We start from the raw sequence: 16,371 nt of genomic DNA, 5'->3' as shown, positions 1-16,371 counted from the left end.
CAGCACACTTGGATCACTATGGATGAGCAGTATGGAGATACTCTGTGGATTCAATTTTGTGTTCTTGGACGTTAGTCTGGGGCGCCGTCTGCCATTAGGTGTGCTAGTCGCTCCCCCGCCGATCTCCGCAAGGGATGTGAGGACTCTAAAGCTTCACCTGAGCCTCCGTTGGCATATGGGTGAGTAGATAATGGTTGCATTTTCATTTTTGGGTGCACTATCCCTTTAATGAAAATACTGGTACATTATGATTTCCCTCAGAACCATGGCTGAAATTCATAATGATCCCTCAACAATGATGATGACCTTGTTCTGAATGAATCAGAAAGTTCAGTTTTTTAGGAGAGATCAAGGTTTTTGAGAGTTCACTCTTTGTGAGGTCAATAAAAGACTCGTATAGTGTTCACACATTTTTTCAAGGGGAATTTGAATTATTTGTCATTCACTAGGGAAACATGCGTACCTGCAATTAATTGGTTTTATATGATTCTTCCTCATCTGTCTTTGTCCTCTTTTGATTTTGCCCATCCTGCTTCGTCTCCTTCACTTTAACATGTACACACACACTTTCCACTTTCCCACTCACCTTTAGACTTTCTAAATCAGTATCAATAGAGTTCAGGTACACTATGAACCATCGAGACCTCTCAGGTCATCTGAGACAGGTCTGCTTTGTGTTCCCAGAGTCATACTAAACATGGAGAAGCAGTGTTTAGTTTTCATGCACCACATATCTGAAACAACTCTCTGAAAACTATAACTGCTGCAACGTTTTGTTTTGTTTTAAATCAAGGCTGAAGACTTTTCTCTTTAAATCAAATATTTATTAATTTCTTTCACGGCACTGTAACTTTTATTCCTGTATTTTATACTCTTCTTAGTCTTGTATTTATTTTTCGACTCCCTAGCTCTTTGATGGCATTTTAAACTATATTTAAATGTCGTTTTGTAATGTGTTTCTGTTGCACTTTGTTTAATTGCTTTTGGTGTTTCATGTTAAGCAGTTTAAATTGCCTCATTGTCAAATTGAGCTTTATTCATTCAAATAAACACAAGAAATTTGTGCTCTAGATAACGGATCAGCGCTCAGTGAATAACCTCCTAAGCCCTATGATAAACTATTATGGCAACGCTTAACTATACAGACCAGTGAGCAGTGATAACTAACACGTCATCAGGTGGGAACCTCCTTTCACCAGTGTTTCGTCTAGTTGGTCCCACGATACCTCCAGGAGGCTAGACAGTGATCTCTGGCGTCCCAGAGACACTCCCCTAATGCCAGGTCTCACTGCTCCCCGCACCAACCCAACAACCTCCTTTACCTCACCTACACATGACTTTCTCAGCCCAAACAGCGCCGCCACCTTCAACAAACCCAGGCTCCGTACATGCGAGCTCCAGGTAGAAGCAGTGCCGATACTACCTTTCCTAGCACATTCACCATACTCTATTTCACACGCTACATAGCATAACTCCAATATAAGCTAAAGTTAAAGGAGATAGAGAAGATAAACTCACAGGCTTTCTCAGCCCAAACAGCACTGCCACCTTCAACAAACCCATATATTATAAATATACTTTGCCTTACTCATGGTCATGACCAAGGGTATGATTTAATAAATTATGGTGTTAGAGTGACATTTAATCAAGACATTTGTGCACATTTGATTTATTATTTTCCATGATATATTATCCTACACTGATTTATTGATTGCTTGATTCAGCAACTAGAAGCTCATAAAATCAACCATGCATTGTTTGGCACAATAACATAAGCATTGTGATTTAGAGTTGGTTTCTAAAGCCAGATTTCACCCAACCTCCTCCACTTATGTCCATTTAAAGCCTTAATGATTGAAGTTAGCACTAGTCTGTAAAACACAGTGGGTGTTTGAACCAAACCGTGGTAAAGAAACTACCTTCCAGGAGACTAATCTAATTTTAATCTATCCTCACTTACTGCCTCTCTCTTGTTATCTTCCTCACCTTCTTTTCTGCCTTTTCCCTCTCATTTTCTTCTTTCTTCCACCGCACTTGTTTTGACAGTTGTCTGTTCACCACAGTTCTCCAGTTGCTGGAATAAAAACATGACATGTTACACAACAACAACACGACACTGGGTGCAAAGCGATAAACTGAAAAGAGTTGATGTAATCCCTCTCGTTTCTTTGCCTCTTAATCTTGCACAGGAGGAAGGCTACATTTTATCCTTTGTGACATTTTCTTGCAACACCCCCAGAGTTTATTTCAGTCTTCAAAAGGGTCAGCAGACATGTAATGAGAATGCAACAACTTCTGATGGGCACTGACAAATGGAGAGTGGCTATGCTTTGTGCATCTACTGCTGGGTTGATGGATGGATGATGGGGGAGGAAAGGAACCAAGTCTGGAAAGCAGAACGCTACACCAGCAGGTGTCATGAAAGCATTTTGTCTTTCAGCCCTGCTGAGCTGCATCTCTTCACCACCTTCAGTCCGCAGGTTACTCCCTGCCTTTTTACAAAATATACTGCGCATCAGAACAACATCCGCAAGATCCGTACGTTTCCTTTTACCAATGCAGACAAACAGCTTAGGAAAAATATTGACCTGCGTAACGGCACACAGCATAGAGCTTGGCAGACATTTACCTCATGTATTACATAAGGGCTGGCCACTCTAGATTTAAAGCTTTGGATTGCTTTTGCCACGGTACTGTTAAACGTAATAAATGTCCATATGTGCTGTATCTCTAGACTGGGCACAGGAATACAGTATAAATGCAAAAAGCACCATATTTTTTGATGGTTGTTGCATTATTTTATTCTGACAAACTGTTTAGAAGAAAAAACAACTAAGCCAACAAACAAGAGTCTGCAGTTCCTGAATATGTTTTCCTTTACTTAAAACTCCTGTTTTTTTTACATACCCTCTGCAGAGATGACAATGTCTCAATGTTTTATTGCTTCATAATGTTCGAGAAGTAGCTTGTGACCAGGGAAATCTGCTTTGAATTCCCAAACCAGTCAATAAAATGTGAGCGGTGAAGTTGAATGAGTTATGAGCTGTCATTCCCTCAACAACTATTCTTGAGTTGCCCTTGAGTGGGGCACTTAGCCTCCAACAGCTCCAGGGGAGCTACTCAGAGGCAACAGTAGGAGACTGTGAATGCACTGCATCACTACCAGGTACGTGTGTTTGTGTGTGTGCAACTAGGGATGTGAGAAACAGCAATGCTGAAAATAGCCTTCACTTTTCGCTGACCTTTTCTGGACAAACAAAAGTTATTTAATCACTGATTCCCGTTCCGTTGGGTGACACGAACTACAATATGTAAAAGGTTTGGGGCTGGTTGACATGCTGATAAAAGAGAATTCTGTAAAGAGGAATAAAAAATGCCTCCAGCTTTGATCTCACTCACTAGACTTGCCACAGAACGCATTTCATTTACTACCTCAAAGGAAGAAAAAAAAATCGCAGCATTTATACAAACAGTGACAGATAAACGAACAACATAATAACTTAAAAGCATACAGCGTGATAGTTTGGCAAAAGGGTCACAAAGAGTGACAGTTTAGTTTTTTCTTAATGAAATCATGTAGCCAGAAATAATGGGTAGAAAAACTAAACAACAGAGGAAGCAATAGAGACTCGAATGCAGCTGAAATGTTGGTGTATAGTTAGTGATTCAGCACTGGGAAGCACAAAGTTTAAGGATTCATGTCTTGTGTTAAGAAACGGAAGTCTTTCTCGCCTCTGACATCAGTTTGACAGAACACATGTGGTCTGTGGATGTGGTCAGCACATGAGGTTGTTACTGTTAGTCTAGACACCCACTGTGTGTTTTCCTCTGTAGTGATGCCATGGTCTGCTGGTTTCCTCTGAAGTGGTCTCTTCTACTGCCACATCTAGGGGATCAAATCATAGGACGGGTTTTCCGACAGGAGTTTTGGAAAGACACATAGAAATGCTGATTTTAATCCTCACCCACAACCTCCTTAAAAAAACATGTGCTTTATTTCAACTGTCATTTAAAATAAGAGTTCTGGCTTATCTAATTTGCTTTTAGTACTGAGCATAATATAAAACACATGTTAAGCTTTGAGCTAAATTTCAACATTTTGGGAAATAAGCTCATTCGCTTTCTTGCTGAGAGAAGGCTGTTGTAATGCACTGTTAGTATGTAGCCTATACCTACAAAAAGTATAGCACCACACAGCCAAATAAAAAAAGGGAACACTTAAATCACACAGCAGATCCTGATGAAAGAATTATTCAAGTTGAAAATCTTTACTCTTTTACTAATGTATATTGTATAATTTGTTGAGAACCAAATGACAACAACGGTCAACTGAAACCAAAATCAACCCACTGAGGGCTGGATTCAAAATCACACCGAAAATCAAAGTAAAAATTGAAATCACAGGCTGATCCAACTTGTTTGAATTTTATCACGGCATCTCATAATGTGACTCAGTAGTGTGTATGGCCCCCGTGTGCCTGTATGCACTCCAGACAACGTCTGTGCATGCTCCTGATGAGTCGGCAAATGGTGTCCTGGGGGATCTCCTCCCACACCTGGATCAGGGCATCATAAAGCTCCTGGACAGTCTGTGGCGGTACTTGGCGGCGTCAGATGCACAGATACATAACATCCCATAGGTGCTTGATTGGATTTAGGTCAGGGGAACAAGAGGACCAGTCAATGGCATCAATGCCTTCATCACTGATCACTCTGGCCACATGAAGCCAGGCATTGTCCTGCACCAGAAGGAATCCAGGGCCCACTGCACTAGTGTAAGGTCTGACAATCACTCTGAGGATTTCCAGTACCAAACAGCAGTCAGGGTACTGTTGACTCTGACATAGAGGTCTGTGAAACCCTCCCCAGACCATCACTGACCCACCGCCAAACCGGTCGTGCTAGATGATGTTACAGTCAGCATAACGTTCCCCATGGTGTCTCCAGATCCTTTCACGCCTGTCACATGTGCTCAGTATGAACCTGCTCTCATCTGTGAGAACACCAACTTTGGTGTTCTCTGGCAAATGCCAAATGAGTTGCACGGTGCTGGGCTGTGAGCACAGGTCCCACTAGAAGACGTCGGGCCCTTACGCCACCCTCATGAAGTTTGTTTCTGACAGTTTGGCTCCTCCTGTTCCTCCTCACACAAAGGAGCAGATACAGGTCCTGCTGCTGGGTTGATGCCCTTTGACGGCCCTGTCCAGCTCTCCTCGTGTGTTCCTGATATCTCCTCCATGCTCTTGAGACTGTGCTGGGACACACAGCAAACCTTCTTATGACCACACATATGGATGTGCCATCCTGGAGGACTTGGACTTCCTGTGCAACCTGTTTGGGCTGCAGGTACCACTTCATGCTACCAGCAGTGACAAGGACACTAGCAGAACACAATAGGAGAGAAGAATCAGTGAGGAAGGATAAGGAGAGAGCAACTGTCTGTGGCCACCACATGTAAAACCATTCCCTTTTTGGGGGTTGTCTTGCTTTTGCCTCTCCATTGCACCTGTTGTCACATTCATTTGCACCAAAGGAGGTGAAACTGATTTATAATCACTTGTGCTTCCTAAATGGTCAGAGTGATATCCCTGAAGTTTAACTGACTTGGTGTTACACTGTGACAATTAAGTGTTCCCTTAATGTTTTTGAGCAGTATGTAACCATGAGCAAGTGATATGTGTATATCCCACATATTCAGAAAGACCAACAGGAATAGAGAACGACGTAGTGTAAAGACTGACTGTTCGTGTCCGTGAAGGCATGTTGGCGTGGCGGATGGGTCAAACAACACAGGACTTTGCCCCACAAGATCAGTGTTCAGAACCATGTAAAACAATGTCAACTCTGAGTCATTTTAAGGTACGTTGTCACCATGTTTCTTCTCCTACACCTAACCTATATAACTTTACTTGCTTAAATATAACCTAAGTAACTTTACTTTTAGTACTTAACTTTATGTCAAGTACGTAACATCACTCATGGCGCACTAATTTGTTAGATATAACATTAGAGTGGTATCAATCTTCTCATCTAATTCACTGCCAAAGAAATTTAAGCATATTTCCAAAAATGTCTAACTGTTCCTTTGAGCAATATTTAATGTTTATTTGCACTGTTTGTGTATGCTGGTGTAAATCCATAAAATAGATGCACATTATACGCTATATGTGTGCATTGGCAAGAGTATAATATACTTTTTATATCTTCATGCGCAAGATCTCATCATAATCCACTCTTTCTCCACACGCCTCTGAATTTTTTCTATTCCTGCACAAGCCTTTGAAAAAAAAAATCCCTTGTGTTTTGTTGTTTTCTGAGAGGAATAGAGGTCAAGAGGGAAAATCAAATTAGGTTCTCATTTGATCGTGGTGGAGCAGGAGAGCCTGCTCATTAAACAGCCTAGCCCCCTGCTGCCGAGTCATTAAGGCCATATTTACCGTGCAATAGCACTATATGCAGAGAATCTGAGAAGATCTATAGTGTTGTTTCCACTTAATTTGAAGGAGAAAGAGACATAGTTAGAGGATATAGACACGGAAGAAAGAAGAAAACGTATTTGACTCCTGTCAGAAAGTTGTAGTCCTTGAACGTTAATTGCAATATGTATGGTTTATACATTTCAGACATATAGTTCACATCTGCAGGCTGTTTATATGTATTACAGTGACTGACACAGCCTAAACTTCAGAGCATTAATGATCCTTGATATATATGTATAACTGGCTCTGATGTCACTCAGCACAGTTCAGCAGTCTTGGTCTGCAGACAGAGTTAATGTCTTTATTTCCACCCTGGCTTCACGCATCCAGGCCCCCATCCACTGCTTTGGAGGTAATGCATTTTGATGCCCATCTAAAAGCCTGAGTGAAACATGTGCTGTTGGGAGGCCAGCAAGCGTACGGGGGCTATCACAAATGATTACAGTCAGCCAGAGGGTGACGGGGATCGCCAGGTGCTGGGGCCTGCTGAGGCATTACTTATTGAATCCTGTCTTTAGCTCTTAGGAGACCCAGGCCATATCTAAATGGCTTTGAGGAAATCACACACCCTGTCAGGAGCTATTATGTTTCTGTCTCAGCCAAAGTTTGCCACTAGTCTGTGGTAGGAAAAATAGAGAGTTAAGCTGCTGGAGACTGGCTTGGTGAGAGCTTTGCAAGAAAATCTGGACAACAAAAAACAGTCTATTAAGACAGCATTCTCATTCCACTAAACTGTTGTGACAGGTATCAATACGATCTGTGTCAGAGCCTTAGACTTTACCTCTCCTCACAATTCAAGCAGAGAAATACTGGTACTCTCACAACAACAGAGGCAAATTAAAGAAACCAGTTACAGCACTCAGGTGTCCTCAGACATGATATAAGTCACTATTATAAGTCATCTCGCCGAGCATCACCAGATAGAATAAAGTAACATGACAAGTAGTCAATACACAGACTGAATCCCACACACAACAATGATAGACTGAAGTGTAATTGAATGTAAAAGTGAGACTGTTTGTTGAAGATGCAGTCGCTAGAATAACCTTAGAAACGGCCAAAGTACATTGCAACCTTTCCAGTTTACATACACTGAACAAATAATTTAAACACAAGACTTTCTGCCCCCATTTTTTTCAGGCTTAAGTTAAAGATCTAGGACTTGCGCAGAAACAACTTCTTTCTCACAATTTTCGGTCGCAAAATTGTTCAAATCTGTTAATGAGCATCTTTTCCAACATAATCCACCCACCCAACAGGTATGTCATGTTGAGATGCTGATTAAACAGCATTATTATCACAAAGGCGTGCCATGGGATGGTCTTAATCAAAGGCCACTCTAAAGTTTTGAGGGAGCGTACCATTGGCATACTGACTGCAGGAATGTCCACCAGAGCTGTTGCCCATGAAATGAATGTTCATTTCACCACCATCTCATGTTGTTTTTGTGAATTTGGCAGTACATCCAACCAGCCTCACAACTGCTGACCATGTGTAACCACACCAGCTCAGGACCTCCACATCCAGAGTCTTCACCTGCAAGACCGTCTGAGACCAGCCACGTGGACAGTTGATGCCACAATTGGTTTCACAATCAAGGAATTTCTGCACAAACCATCAGAATCCATCTGTAGGAAGCTCATCTGCGCGCTCGTCGTCCTGTGAGCAACTGCTTACCGTCAGTGGCATCTGGCACTTTGGAAACAGCGTTGTGTGGACAAGCAGTTTGCTAATGCCAACGCTGTGAACAGAGGGCCCCATGGTGCCGGTGGGCTTATGGTAAGGGCTGGCATGAGCTACAGACAACAAACACAGGTGCATTTTGAATGCATAGAGATACTGTGATGAGATCCTGAGACCCACTGTCATGTCATTCAGCTGCTGCCATGACCTCATCTTGTAGCATGATAATGCATGATCCCATGTTGCAAGGATCTGTACACAATTCCTGGAAGCTGAAAACACCCCAGCTCTTGGATGGCCTGCATACTCAACAAATATGTCATCCATTGAGCATGTTTGGGATACTATGGATCAGTGTGTGTGACAACGTGTTCCAATCCCTGCCAATATCCAGCAACTTTGCACAGCCATTGAAAAGGAGTGGGCCGACACTCTTCAGGCCATAATCAACCTGATCAACTCTATGAGGACGAGATGCGTCACACTGCATGAGGCAAATGGTGGTCACACCAGATGCTGTGGAGTATCTGAGAAAAAAAAAAAAAGCATTTCTGCAGCGCTAGTCATGTGAATTCCTAATAAATATCTTTTTAAAAATAAGGGTACAGTCACACATGAGCGAACGAAGGCGAGTGACCATCGTTTGTTCAGGTGATACTTGTGCGAAATGATAACAGTGCCTGATGTGATGGACACGAAAAGCTGACTTGCTAGCCTATGCTAATAAACACCGCGAAATATGATGTTTTTTGTACATTCTACTAACTCAGTGCCACCCAGACTGTGTCTTTCATGTGAGGTAGTTTGTATTTTTCATGGCCAGTATCGTACAGTATTTGTTAAACACGGCAACAATCAATGTCTCCTCCATACGTACTTCTTTGCTTATCAGTTGAGGCTGTGACTTTGCTGGTCAAAGTTCACCTGTGTAAAAAAGTGACCAGCCCAAGGTTCACCTGTGTAGTAGTGATGCTGTATAACCAGCATCTTGATATGCCACAACTGACTGGTGGATGGATTATCTTGGATATGGAGAAGTGCTCACTTACATTGATCTGAACACACTTTTAACCAAAATTTGAGAGACATAAGTCTATTAAGTGCATTAAAAAAAGTCTTAGATCTTTAACTTAAACCTGTGGAAAATGGGAGCAAAAACAAAAGCACTTAAATATTTATTCAGTGTATATTCAGTTATTACATCTACAGCTGATTCTACCATAGTAATACAAATATTAGATGTAAAACTGGATTACAGTCTTTGTTGATATGCAAATACTGACCATGTGAGGTCATGCTTGTGACAGTAGACATTTAGTTTATATCTCTTAGAAAACTGTGGCACACAACGTTCTTATGAAGTTAAAGGCCAAGACATCCAACTGTGTGAGGTCTGGTTTAAATGTCACATTAACATCTATGCTGTCTGTGCCATAAGTGCTGTGACATTCACCAACACTGGTCTGGGCAACACACTCTCATTGGCACATTATTCAAAATCTCAGTGCTATTGTATGATACATCTGTCAGTGGATGACATCAATTCACCATCTATTATGTTTTCTCATAAAACTAATGGTACTGTTTGTTCCATCATGAGTTCAGGGACCTCGTACTTTATGTTGCTCTTGTTTATGATACTTAGCATTTTTGTTACCAGCATTTTCAAAGAGGCTTTGACCTTTTCTCAGTCTCAGCCTCCACTTGCTGATGACCTTTAGCTAGGAAACTGCATGCGTTAGCTGAAGACGCTCCTGTGTTCTCCTCTCGAATGTCATGCCCAGAAGCACTTCAGGTCCTGTATCTCTCATCTAAACACATCCCACTCTATCACCACTCGAAACCATATCAGAACAACAAATAATTTAAAAGCCCCAAAAAAAGCCAGATCAAATGAGCTTATTATAGACAGAACACATACTACTCGGTAAGGAGTGCTCTTTCTCTCTAACTAACGCCAAGTTTAACCTTAAAAGAGATAAGAAAAGAAAACACAAACATACATTACATACAGTACAGCACATATCAGTGTATGCACTTCTCATTAAGGAAGATCAGTGACTAAAAAGCAATTCTAGTTGTAAAAACAACTAGAATTTGTTTGATTAAATGTCACTCTTTGCAACATAATCTTACTGACCTCATTAACACAGTAATGAAAACAGAAAAGTGCAAAACAGTTTGATGGTAAAAACCTTTACAATTACAGCATGATTATGTAGTTTTATGTTAGTTATATCTACATACGTAGAGCGATGTTTCAAATGATGAATGAAATTCAAAGATCAGTCTAAGGCATCGCAAGGCATCGCAACAGATTACACAATAGATGGGCACAATAAAAATGTACATATTGTACAATACACCATAATAATTCTGCATACATATTACAGTTGTGAAGCTTACAATGAGGCAATGATTCAATTTTTTGAGACCATTCTCATTGGTGGTGACAGCGTAGATTAAAAAAAAAAACATCTTATAACATAATGTGATGCAGCACAACAACAAAACTGGATTAGACTCAAAAACTACTCTTCAATTGAATCCTATCTGAAACGTATGAGCTATAAAAACAGCATTTATTACAGAGCTATTGGATTGGATTGCATTGTACAGGTGTTCTTTATGTGGCCTTGTAAAACACTGTTGAGAAAGTGGTACAATGGCTTCAGCCAACAATGTAACACTGTTTATGGACATTTCACAGCTCATATTCAACAAAAGAAACCTGCACACAAAGAATGTATGGATGCCTGGATGTTGGGAATACATGTGTTGTGTTTATGTGCTTTTTTAAAAACACACATTTAATAAACATTGTTGGAAGAAGCCTGAGATCCAAGATGTCCATTGCCACTAACTGCCTCTATAATTGCTACTGTGAACTTGATTGTAGAGAATTAACAAATGTTAACAAGTTCAGTGTTCATTCTACAGTCTCACCGTGATGTCATGAGTTCAGTTGAGTTTATTGCCAGCCAAAATGACTGAATTTTAAGCAGCTCCTCTTATTTATATGATGCACGTTGTGACCTTTTATAGTTTAAAACATTGCAATGATGTGCTCATCTGTTGTAGAGAAAATGCAATGGTTTGAAGACATACTTGTCCTAAAAAGTTTTAGTGCAGATTTTTGGAGGTAGATAGAAGCTGCTGGAGTTTCAGTTGTAGTTGGCAGTCTGTATTACATGCAGTCAAAAGTCTGTGGAGATATATCCACCCAGAAAGGTCAATGTTCTCAAGTTTTTTGCCCTGAATTACAGTGAGTAAAAAAAACAGCGCCCTGTGTTAGCACTGGCTAAGAATCCGCTCTAGGAAAAAGACAAAAAAGAAGCTTGGTCCAGTGGTAACACCTTTGCTGCAGAGTTAGTTTTCTAAAGGGCAGTGCCACTTGAGATGAAGTTTCTAGCTTGTATCACAATAACCTGGAGCATTCAATATTATCATTTTTCTCCATATCATTCCATCATCAGGCACCTGAACACCTAAAAATTGTCTTTCAACGTAAAAAAGTACATTGTGAAAATGTTCATCCATTGACAAAACAGATGATGAACAGCCTGAGATGTCATAAGAAAAACAAGTGCAATTTCAACAATAGGTCAACAATAGTTTTTCCACATTCAGTCAGTCTACTGTCATTACATGTGCATTTTCCCATACATTTCCACTCCTGTGTAGTAATGCTGGCATCACCACACCAAACCAAAGTGGGAGCTATGGAGGAAGCCGCCTTTACATTTACAAATCAAAAGTTCTGTCAGTGCCTTAGCAAAAGGGTTTGTTTAACATCTTTAAATGTGACCACAATAGGTATTTGTTTTTTGTTTTTTTGGAGAACAGTATTCTGGTCAAGGTGAAAAGCCTCTGTAGCAGCATTCATTTTGTATGAAGTAGGCTACTCACTGTTTAAACTGCTCCTGAAACCAGGCAAATGCATCAGTGTTAGGTGTGCAAAGTCATCCAGTGGATCTGATTGGACCTTTTGGCGCCCAGTTCTGGCTCATGGTGCATGTTTGACACTCCTGTTATAGATGCTATGATGCACATATAGATATAGATAGTGCTATAATAATTGCTGTGATAAGTTCCCATATCTCCTACCTACTATTCCACACAGCTTGAATGGAAACCCAAAACTCCCCCATTGAGTAAGCTCACCTTTTATCAGTCACAGAGGATTTAAGCTCCACTGAAGCCCAGCAATTTCTACCAAATATTAATACATAGAAGGTATGTGTAGCACATTTGTCGCTAAGCAAGCGGGTCAGATCCATCCTCCTTCATTACTACAGAAACAGCTTCATGAGGTGTTTTCTCTTTTTTTTGAGTCAAAGTCAATTTTTCTCAGATTGTGTGTACAGGAATAGACGCTGCATTCGTTTGCTCATCTGATAAATATGTGTACCATGGGAATTGTAAATCCATTTATAGACCATCATACCACACTGCTGTGGATAGTACACACGCCTACATGTTGAGGATGTTATATATTAAGTATGTGCATCTAAAATTTACGGTTTGCAGTGCACATACTGTTCTGGTCACTCTCCTGAAAAAGGAACAGCAGGTATGATGTGCTCAATGTCTGAATCAATGTTAATAAGGAATTGAATCTTTTGTGGTGTTCCTGAAAGCACTCTCGGACTCATTTACAAGTCATCCTAAGCACTTATCTAGTATTTATGCCACAGACACATCCAGGTTTGCCAAAACTTCTATTTTCATAGAAATGAGGCATGTAGTACTATCTTCATTTTAAGAGATATTAAAGCTCTCTCCTGAATTGAGCATTTTGCAGAGGACGAAGAGCAAGAAAGAGGGCTAAAAGCCAAATAATTGCACATATCTAACTGAAGTGCCTTTGAAATGGGCCTGCTTCTGACGAGACATTTTCCTCTGGGGCACAGAAATTTCCATTAATCACACATATATCCAGCACATTGTCATCCCATTACATTCAGCGCACAGAGTAGTAGAGAATAAAGGTGTGAGAGGGAACAAGAAAGAGGTGGTAGAAAGAAATTATTCAAGCTTGAGAGGATCAACTGAATGACACAAAAAAGTAACTTGTAATTAAAGATAACCTGCTCGCAGATTGCGTACAAGAGTCAAACTCTACATGAAACACTGGCTACCCACAGACTTAGAGCCCAGCACCTCACAATAAACTCCACTGCCCTATCAAGTATGTTAAAGCTCCGGCTTCATTGCTTGAGAAACTTGCATCACACCTCTGTATCTTGCGAGTACATTTTTGGATAGTGCTTTCTTCTAAGGCTGGGCAAGATATCAATATTATATCAATATCATCAACTGAGCATAGCGTTAGTTCAGGCAGGACGTGATGTCAAGCTCAGCTCACATCCCAGCTACATCAGCTGATCTCAAACAGCCAATCAACTGATGGAGCAGCTGATTGATGGAGGGGACTCAGCTGATAGATCACATGATTCCTTTCTATGCAACCAATTGGCGAATCTCACTCAGGACGCCCTATTTAAACTGCTCTGGTCTGCCTACTGTTGCTGCTTCATCTGCAAGCCGCTTTGCAACCCACCTCCACCCCAGCTCCTCCTTTTCATGCTGTGTCTGACTTATCAATGTCATTTCTGTTTGTCATTGATGCTGCTCTGTTCTGTTCACAGGGGGACTTTGCTGCTGCATTCCCTGCTTTAGGCTTTCCATGTAGGCGCATGGAAGGGCAGGGAGGTTTGCTCTCTCTGCCTCAGGTTTTCCTCGTTTGCACGTGGAAGGGCAGAGAGATGAGCTCTGTCTGCCTAAGGCTTTCCACAGAGGCAAGCAGAAGGACGGAGAAGTGTGCCCTCTATGCCTTAGGCTTTCAACGTAGGTGTGTGGAAGAGGCTGTCTGCATAGGCCTGAGGAAAGGCAGAAAGGCCCCAGAACAGAGCCATACGGCCAAATAAAGTTGTTGTTTTTTGTTTTTTTGTTTTTTTACTGAAGTGCTCTTGACTGAATTTTGTTAAATGGCAGTACAACAATCCTTTTACAGTAGTGCCAGATAATGCACATTGTGATCTGGAGGTAAGAGACCTTTTCTGCAGTAAAGATGTCAGTAGTAGGCTATGCTTCTTTAGGAGTGTTTCTTGGATGGTTGAACTGCCTAACATCCACATTATACACTCCTCTCTGAAACTCTTTTTTTCATTCTTGACACAGCTATTTTGTCCCATTTCAATAGAACTAGGTATAGTATAAAAAATTACAACTCTAGTACCGATACCAGTACCCTTAAAGTGACACCAATACCAATAGAGTACTTTATTTGATACCGTTTTTTCTTCTGTGCCATGCAATACCCATCATGTAAATGGAAATATTTAGTTGTGTGAAATGCTGCCAGGCGCCAAAGGTGTATAGTACAGCCATACTTTGCCACACCACAGATTGTATGGGTTGTAGCTGCTGTGATAGTGGGTAGAAGAACGCTTGCGGTGATTCGTTGCGAGCAAAACCATACAAATAGTCTATAAATTCTAGATTTCAATACAAAAGGAATGACTGCAGGTATCATTTGCCTGGAGAAGTTCTGAAACTACTTGGAACTGGGTGATTTCAGTCAATACCTTCAAAAGTTTTTAGTACCAATACACAGACCTACTTTTCAAGTGAACAACTGACTGCAACACTATGAATGCTCTCCAGCAGAGACAGTCTGAAAATGTGAGCCTTTATCTCCAAATTTAAACAATATTGCATCTCCCCCCCTCTCTACAGTGGACAGCTTTTCACTCCGCCTTCTGGCGTGTAACTATAAACAATTTTAATTTCCAAAGTAGTCAGAAAACACATTGTACAAACTAGTTCTGTTTGCGCATAAATCAACCCTTAATGTATTTTGCATTTTGCCTCTCCTCTCTGCATCTCCCTATAGACAGAACCGCAAATCTATAATGATCCCCTTTCTCTTCTGCCTTCCACCTCTCTATTTGCGACGGCTGATCTCAGTTTACACAACATTCTGATAATACAGCAAGCCAAAGCATACAAACATTTGGCAAGATGTGCTCCTTGCAGCCATTATCCCAAGTACAGTATTCAATCGCATACTGAGTTTTTTTTTTTCTTAAAAGAATGTATTTGAATGATGATGACAATACTGCCAAAATCCCCATTATTAGTAACAAGGATGCATGGAACATCAGTCTGCATATAATGAAATACGTGGGCGTTTCCTGTCTGGCCCCATATAAGCTCGTCACTCTCAAATTTGTGAGCCTTGCAAGCGGTAAGCTGAATGGGATTTAATGGGCCCTGAAGGTTTTGTTCACGGGCCCAAAGTGAAGTGATGTACTAGCATTTCTAAAACAGTTGAGCTCCCTTGTGAAGATAAAGTCAGATCGGTTGGTCCCCTTTGTCTGCCTGGTTACAGCGTGGTTAAGAGTGATGCTGTTGGCCAGTCCTGGAGAACCATCCAGCAGAGTCCATGCATAAGACAACTCATATCTCCATTCATGGTTGGCTTATACAGTATCCACTGCCACAACAAAATATTCATCTAAACAGGAACAGGACCCATCATCATTTTTAGCTATATATGGTAGAAAATATACAATTTCTACATGATTGTATGCAGCTTTGAGATTTTTAAGTAGGAGCAGTACTGTATAACATGATGAAAATGTCACGGACAGCAGTGAAAATGAGCACATACAGTAATTGTAATTGTCAACAATTTCATTCATCAGAGTAAATTATGGGAGACACCGTAGCTCTCGAGTCACAGTGCAGATTGTGTAATTGGGTATCCAATCAGTAGCACTGTTTCATGTTCCTTCCACATACAATACAGAGGCACTTTGTGAGAGGCACCAATCAAGCAAATTCTCTTTGAAGGGTGTGACTGCCTCCAGATACAATGGCATATTTGTGGTTATTGTATGGCAGCAGGCAGGAGTAATTGGACTGCATAGAAACCTATATGAATACAATATCTTCATTCTCAGATGTGTACAAAGGAAGAATATTCATCTTCCTCACTATCTTAACGAACAAATTATTTAACAACTTCCAGTGAACCAGCTGTGGAAAACAGATGGCACATCCTGTATAACAACTGGCACCGAACACACTGTATGTCTCCTGCAAGTCCATATCAGTTGATACGCAGGTTTGAAGCGATGGATTGTTTAAAAGCCATGTCAGAAAAAAAAAATCCCTTTCCTCTAATATTGTGCTTAAAAAC

General features: G+C 40.8%; 1 long non-coding RNA gene across 1 annotated transcript in view; it reads right to left on the bottom strand.

Annotated features, from left to right (window-relative positions):
- Positions 1 to 2,025: 2,025 nt before the first annotated feature.
- Positions 2,026 to 16,371, bottom strand: part of LOC126392421 (uncharacterized) — a 75,692-nt gene continuing 61,346 nt past the window's right edge. Inside the window, exon 3 of the long non-coding RNA XR_007570181.1 lies at positions 2,026 to 2,074. This is a non-coding gene — a long non-coding RNA (uncharacterized LOC126392421). The remainder of the gene's footprint in view (positions 2,075 to 16,371) is intronic.

The sequence above is a fragment of the Epinephelus moara genome, chromosome 1, assembly GCF_006386435.1.
Source record: "Epinephelus moara isolate mb chromosome 1, YSFRI_EMoa_1.0, whole genome shotgun sequence".
NCBI classification, from domain to species: Eukaryota; Metazoa; Chordata; class Actinopteri; order Perciformes; family Serranidae; genus Epinephelus; species Epinephelus moara.
This window is presented reverse-complemented; position numbering and strand designations above follow the sequence as displayed.